The sequence below is a fragment of the Canis lupus genome, chromosome 34 (genome assembly GCF_011100685.1).
Source record: "Canis lupus familiaris isolate Mischka breed German Shepherd chromosome 34, alternate assembly UU_Cfam_GSD_1.0, whole genome shotgun sequence".
Lineage (NCBI taxonomy): Eukaryota > Metazoa > Chordata > Mammalia > Carnivora > Canidae > Canis > Canis lupus.
In genome coordinates this window covers 40,758,407-40,766,007 of record NC_049255.1, presented here as the reverse complement: position 1 = coordinate 40,766,007, position 7,601 = coordinate 40,758,407, and the positions used below count along the sequence as shown (strand labels likewise).

Below are 7,601 nucleotides of genomic sequence, written 5' to 3'. Positions count from 1 at the left end.
TAGACCTGCCCTACGACCCAGCAATTGCACTTGGGGATTTACCCCAAAGATACAGATGCAGGGAAATGCCGGGACACCTGCACCCCGATGTTTCTAGCAGCAATGTCCACAATAGACTAACTGTGGAAGGAGCCTCGGTGTCCATCGAAAGACGAATGGATAAAGAAGATGTGGTCTATGTACACAGTGGAATATTCCTCAGCCATTAGAAACGGCAAATACCCACCATTTGCTTCAACGTGGATGGACCTGGAGGGTGTTATGCTGAGTGAAGTAAGTCAATCGGAGAAGGACAAACACTGTATGTTCTCATTCATTTGGGGAATATAAATAATAGTGAAAGGGAATAGAAGGGAAGGGAGAAGAAATGAGTGGGAAATATCAGAAAGGGAGACAGAACATGAAGACTCCTAACTCTGGGAAATGAACTAGGGGTGGTGGAAGGGGAGGGGGAGGGTGGGGGTGACTGGGTGACGGGCACTGAGGGGGGCACTTGATGGGATGAGCACTGGGTGTTATTCTGTATGTTGGCAAATAGAACACCAATAAAAAATTAATTTATAAAAAAAAAAGAAAAAAAGGAAGGTGGGCGGATCCTGGAGGACTGCCCCGCCCCAACCTGCCTCCACCCCGCCCCTCCCCACTCAGTCCCGCCCCACCCCTGTCGTGCCCCGCCCTCACCCCTCCCCAGCCTCTCCGGCCCCAACCAGACCCTGGCCCCGTCCCTCAACCCCCCACCCACGCCCCCGCATCGCCCTTGCCCAGCCCCGCCCCATCTCGGCCCCGCCCCTCGCCCAGGCCCCGCCCCCACCCGCCTGGCCCCGCCCCCGCCTGGCCCCGCCCCGCCCCCGCCACAGGCCCCGCCCCTCGCCCAGGCCCCGCCCCTACCCCGCCTTGCCCCGCCCCCGCCCCCGCCTGGCCCCGCCCCGCCCCCCGCCCCAGGCCCCGCCCCTCGCCCAGGCTCCGCCCTGCCCTCTGCCCCAGGCCCCGCCCCTCGCCCAGGCCCCGCCCCCACCCCGCCTTGCCCCGCCCCCGCCCCCGCCCCCGCCTGGCCCCGCCCCGCCCCCCACCCCAGGCCCCGCCCCTCGCCCAGGCTCCGCCCCGCCCTCTGCCCCAGCCCCCGCCCCCTGGCCCAGGCCCCGCCCCCTCGCCCAGGCCCCGCCCCCGCCCCGCCCCCGCCCCGCCCCCGCCTGCCCCGCCCCGCCCCGCCCCCGCCTGGCCCCGCCCCGCCCCAGGCCCCGCCCCTCGCCCAGGCTCCGCCCCTCGCCCACGCCCCGCCCCTCGCCCAGGCTCCGCCCCGCCCTCTGCCCCAGGCCCCGCCCCTCGCCCAGGCCCCGCCCCGCCGCTGCACCTGCTGCCCGCGCAGTTCCCGACACGTTCGGCTCCGCCAGGGCCGCCGAGCGGGGCCGCATCTCCTGGGGCCGCCGGGCCTTGGCGCGTCGTTGGAAGCCGCGGGTGGGTCCGGCCTCGCAGACAGCGCGTCCCGGCGGCGCGGCGGCTCCTTCCGCGGAGCCCGGGGCACAGGGCGCCTGGGGGAGTGCGACGGCCGTGGCGGGGCCGCGGAGCCGGGATGCGACCTGCGGGGCAGAGTTAAACCCAATTCAAAAATGCAGAAACTGGGGCACCTGGGGGCTCGGTCGGTGACGTCGGCCTCCGGCTCCAGGTGACCTCAGGGTGCCGGGGCCCCTCTCCGCAGCCCCCTCCCCGGCTGTGCTCTCTCTCTCTCTCTCAAATAAATAAATAAATAAATAAGTAAAACCTTTTTAAAAATGCAGAAACCAATGACCTAGTAATAACAACCTGTCTTTGGGTGGGATAAAATGGGAGAGGAGCTCAGTTTTCTGCAGAAAACCAAAAATCTTTCCTTGATTCAGGTTTAGCAACTGTATTGAAGATTTGGCCCAAGTGGTGGGTAGATAAGAGGCCCCCCTGGGGCACCTGAGGACACGGTCCCTAACCCCTGGGACCCACAGGTGCCAGGGACAGGGACAGGACAGGTAAAGAGTGGGGTGGGGTGGGGGGGGAGGGGGGGGCGGGGTAGAGCAGAATCCGCGACATGAAAGGTGCTCCTCGTGCAACCTGCGGTTCCCATAGGGTCACCGCTGAAGAGTCCCGTTCCTACTCCCCGCCTTCACTCTCCCCTGGAATTGGTAAGGTGCAGAAAAAAAAAAATCAACATTGTTTATAGCTTGAAAGCAAAGCTTTTACCAAACCAGAGGAAAGTGGGAACTCAGCGCAGCTTTCTGACGGTCTGAGAGAAGACAGCATGGCTCACTGCTTCCAAATTAGATCACAAATTTTCTGGCTGATGGCAGCATCTTAGTGCTCACCCTAAAGGCAAAGATCTGAACAAATTACATTTTAATATCTTAGGTTCATTTATCCCTGCTGAGATCACACAGAAGCAAGGAGAGACCTACGTGGAAATGCAGGAGGCCCAGGGGACTTGGCAGCAGGCCTTACAGGGGACGGGGGAGCTGCTGCAGGGACAGTGAACTTCTCTGCTTCTGCAGCAGACGACGCGGCCTGCTTGACCCATGTCACCGCTGACACAGCCCCCCTTGGGCAAAGGGCATGGCGCGTTGAAGAGCCCAACTTCGTTTATTGAGATGTTCAGGCAGTGAGGTGCTGCACCCTCGCTTCGGTTTTTCCCCTGCATATATGGAAAAATGCTAGTGTTGGCATGAAGCTCAAATGAGGTGTTTTTGTGGGGATGTAGCACCTTTGGGGGTAAAAGTAGAAGAAGGCAAGATAAGCTATGATCAGACCAGGGCGGATTTTGCATGGCGGCCTCAGGAGTTCCATCTTTATTCAGCAGATGTGGGGAATCTCAGGAGGTTTTGGGGAGTGGAAATGATCAGTGTGGAGGAGGCACATGTTATACGTGTCGGGGCAGAAAGGAGGCAGGTCACCGAGGACACGCTGTGGGAGTGCTCGAGGCGAGGGACTGGGAGCCCCAGGAAGGGCACTGAGAGTAGGAACGGGGGTAGGGACACTGACGGAAGGGTGGTCACACATGTGCCAGCTTGGCAAGCGCGTGGGCGCAGCTGGTGGAAAGAGGAAGGAATTCGGATACTTTGAAGTTTGAGACTGGGCCAGACTGGTGCTGCTGCTGATAGAGGATCCCGAGGAAGGGAGGGGATGAGGATTCAGGTTTTTTGGATCTTTTTTTAAAAAAAGATTTTACTTGTTTATTCATGAGAGACACAGAGAGATTGAGGCAGAGACTCAGGCAGAGGGAGAAGCAGGCCCCATGCAGGGAGCCCGACGTGGGACTCGATCTCAGGTCTCCAGGATCACGCCCTGGGCTGAAGGCAGGCACCCAACCGCTGAGCCACCCGGGTGTCTCTAAATGGAAAAATCTTAAGTGTATGAATTGATATTTATGTTTGTTTTAATATGAGAATATGCTTTAATATTAGTTATGGTAAAACAAAATAAATTCTCCCGGATATTACTGTGTGTGCCCTGCGAGGGACCTGAGAGCCTGGGAGAATGAGCACTGGATTCCAACGGAAGGAATGGGGAGTGGGAGAACGGACACGGGAGGATAAGGAGCCTTGGGGACACAGTGGGGATGAAGGGGACTTTGAGGGGAGGAGGAAAGAAGCCTAAGAGGTTGACGGGGAAGTTCAGAGAATCGGTGGTGCTGGTACCACGGGGAGACCTGGATGATGGGCTCCACCCAGTGTTCCAGAGGAGGCTTCAGGAAGGGAGAAGGAGCCTTTGGATCAGGGTCGGGGGTGGTGGGGGGAGGAGAAGAGCAAGTGGGGCAGAGGCGTGGGATCAGGTGCTCGTGGTTGACCAGTGAGTGGATCACGAAGGAGCAGAGGAAAGTGAGAATGAGAAGACTTGTGGGTTTGCAGGCAGATGAGGACCAGGCAGTTTCAAGAGAAGGATAAAAATCCCAGTGAGACGAGGCGCCCGGGGGGCTCAGTGGTTGGGCGTCTGCCTTTAGCCCAGGGTGTGACCCCAGGGTCCCGGGATCGAGTCCCGCATGGGGCTCCCTGCAGGGAGCCTGCTTCTCCCCCTGCCTGTGTCTCTGCCTCTCTGTGTTTCTCGTGAATAAATACATATAATCTTCAAAAAAAAAAAAAAATCCAAGTGAGAGAGGATTACTCCATTCTAGGGGGAGCAGGAAGGGGTGGAAGGAAAATCCTAAGCCCTGATGAAGTCACGGAGACTAGGTCCTGTTTCTCTCCTTTGTGTCTAGCAGAGCTACAAGGAATTCGGTGGTAAAAAAAAAAATTCTCTGGTTTGTAAAGCTTTGGGGAATCGGAGTTCTATAAAAGGCAGCGGGAAAGGAGTGAGAGGGAAGTAGGGGCCCTGGTGCATGCGGATGGCCCCCCGTGACCTGGAGGGTTGCTCTGGGAGGTGGTCTCCAACAATCTTGAGCTCGAGAGCTGTAATGGAAAGCATGGGTTAGTTGGCGTTTGATGTTCACACTCCGTTCGTCGAGAACACTGGAAGCCACTTGTCTCTACACGCTACACGCCCCCGTGTGCCAGGCCCTTACAGCCACTAGAGGCCCGGGCGTCTGTCTCTTCTGCCAAAACGACCAAAGCAGCCAACGTGCGGCTTCTTCAAGTGGAAGATAACGAGAGGCTCTCGGCAGGCCCCTAGAGGGGCACCTCAGCCGTCACCGCCTGCTCTTACTTGTACCTCTCATCAGACATCAGTGTTAATTATGACTGATTAGGACGAGCTGGATTTGTTGACAGAGTGTCTAATGTAACTAATCAACTCCAATTTTTTTTTCAAAGTTAATTTTGTAAATATATTCCGACGGAAGCACCATGGGGTAAGCACTTTTCTTGTTACAGCTCTTGATCTGTCAAAAATAGAAATGGGGGGTAAACTATCGTATTGCAGTTTCCTTAAGTTGCTGAGGCTTATAGACCCGCCCCCAGAAGTTGTACCTGAGGCCTTGGTGTGTCTGGATCAATGAACCAATTGATGATCTCAGACGACATCTATCTTGGGATCGATTGCTCAAGAATTTCTCTTTTTGAAGCAATGAATTTCATCTAAGGTCACTTTCCTCAAAGTTTCATGTCTAAAAAAAAAAAATGTGAACTCAAATTCATTTGGCTTGGGGGGATTAGATGAGATGTTGGGATGTCGCAATGTCCGTGTTGAAACTTTTGAACTAACCTGGACGTTTCCATATCCACGATAGCAGAACTACAAGCTCTAACAATAAGTAGCTTTCCCCGGCAAATGTAAACATTCTGAGAATATTCCGATCTGACAAATAGAACATTAGCTTATGTGTAATCTCGGTCTCTTTCTTAGATTCTCCCCAAAGTCACCTTAACAGTTTTCTTGGAGATAGGGTTTCCATTATCACAATTCCGCATCCCTGCCCAAAGGTGCTAGTTGAGTGTGCTTTCCCCTTGGCCGTTCTGAGATTTGGGTGGGTTTTGGTGTGTGTGTGTATGTGTGTGTGTGCTCCCCTGAATTGCTGTGACCCCAGTTTTCTATGGCAGGAGATGTAATTTATATTAAAAATGTATATTAAAATATTAATATACTTTATATTATAATATTTATAATTTTTAATATTATATCATAGTATTTTTTAAAATGTATATCAAAGAACATTCAAGGCCTTATTTGCATAGTAGTTCATGTCTCCAAATTCTTACACTTAAAAGGATTTCTCCTGTGTATATATACATTTTTAGGTGAGGGGTCTCCTATACAGAAACCTGACCTCGTGACCCCAAAGGTTATCATGAAAATGCTTATTTTGCATATATTCACAGGACATATAGAAAGGATATGGGATTTCCATATATAAGGGATGGAATATATATAATACATATATAATATAATATATAATCCATCAATAAGGGATTTCCATATATGGGATATTCCACATATAAGGATTTCCATAGTTACATGTTAGAGGTTTGACGAAAGTTGGTAAGAAGCTATGAAATACATGAATTTAACCTTTGCCCATCACCATGTAAATCATTTGGTTTCAGAATGTTTGCCCTGGAATGAGTGAAGGTTTGTATTTTCTTCTTGTCAAAATGCCTGCGAACTGGGAGTGAAACAATGATGTTTGCAAATGTCACTTTAATGCCTGTCTGCGGGATCCCAGGCCGCTGCTTTTATATCCTTAAAACCTTGAAGCCTCTGGATGTAAGGCAGGTAGGAGCAGTACATAAAGGGGCTTTAAAAAGATCCGATGACAGTGTATAGTGATCAGAGAAGGAAAAATGTGAGAATCCATGCCGTTCCTGCCTTGCCACCGGGAAGCAGGTGAATGAGGGAATTATGCCTTTTATTTTGCTATAAAACCATTTCAAGGGCAGCCTGGGTGGCTCAGCGGTTTAGCACCACCTTCAGGCCAGGGCAGGATCCTGGGGTCCGGGGATCGAGTCCTGCGTCGGGCTCCCTGCATGGAGCCTGCTTCCGTCTCTGCCTCTCTCTCTCTCTCTCTCTCTCATAAATAAAATCTTAAAAAAAAAAATTCAAAACAAGCGTCATCGCTGAAGCATTCTTTCCCGACATTGTCTTATGCCTTTTTCCCACTTGCATGTCTACAGTGCGACCGGCTGAGGCTTGAGAAGCGGTTTCTCCCAGGAAGCTGGGAAGCTTTGGGCCCGTGGTGGACCCACCGGGAACACATTCTACCCAATAACTGCTGTTGGTTTCCCATGGTAAATAGGATTGTTGCTCTCAGAACTGCAGGTGATGGAGGAAGGGTTCCCAGCAGGGCAACAACGCCCAGGCAGGGAGTGGACTCAGGAGAGAGCCCCCAGTGTCTCAGTGATGTACAAAAACCAACTAAAAACAAAATAGATTCACTGGCCCAGCTGCTCCTGTTTAGGAAGACTTTGTCTCTCTGAGAGGGGATTAGTGGTCACACCTAAAATGAGGCCTATTTAAAGGATTCCACTTGTTAAAACGATCAGTTAATCATTTAGAAATGACGCACAACAAACGTTCTTAAAGGTCGCTGTGAGTTCTCACGTGATTACAAACCACAGCCAGCCCTTTTCAATCCTATCAGATTTACCCAAAATCTGACCAATGGCTCTTTGGCGATTGGACCAGTGGGTAGACTAGGGAAGACTGTTGTCCCTGATCCCCTACTTTCCTTGAAGAAAGGAAAGTAGGCCCCGAAAAGACACTAAAATAGAGCCAGAAATTTGCATTATTTCCTAGTATTGAATGTAGAGAGCAGGGGAGTCGCTGTTTCGACGGGATCCTATTCCATTTGCACGAGTGGGGGCAGGGAGGTTTGCTGGAGGTGTGTTTGTTGAACGTAGCTGTTGGAGTCTTTGGCTTACACACTTCATTTCGTAGCTGTCACGTTGTCTCGTGGGAATGTTGTCTTTCCAGTACTTTGCAAGAATATGTGTGTTCATCATTTTGCTGGATCTCCTTGGAGGGATGAAAGGAGCACGCACGATCAGCGTGTTGCACGGAGGCTCTTAACCCCGTAGGACCGGAGCACTAAACAACCTGTTCAGACGTGGTCTGCGGCCCAGTAGTTTACGTTACAGACTGCTTTAAAACTCCGGGCAGACGTACCTCTGTATCTACCTCCGTCTCCAGATGATCCACATCGTCCGCAGGTATTT

General features: G+C 52.5%; 1 long non-coding RNA gene across 2 annotated transcripts; it reads right to left on the bottom strand.

The window, feature by feature from the left end:
- Window positions 1-2,230: 2,230 nt before the first annotated feature.
- Window positions 2,231-5,215, bottom strand: LOC111093930. 2 transcript variants are annotated; one of them, XR_005383608.1, is made up of 3 exons: window positions 5,155-5,215; window positions 4,920-5,056; window positions 2,231-2,653 (listed from the first exon to the last, which is right to left on the bottom strand). It is a non-coding gene; the product is annotated as an uncharacterized LOC111093930 (long non-coding RNA). The 2 variants fall into 2 exon arrangements; XR_005383609.1 differs by lacking the exon at window positions 2,231-2,653 and adding an exon at window positions 4,138-4,831.
- Between the last annotated feature and the right edge of the window lie 2,386 nt (window positions 5,216-7,601).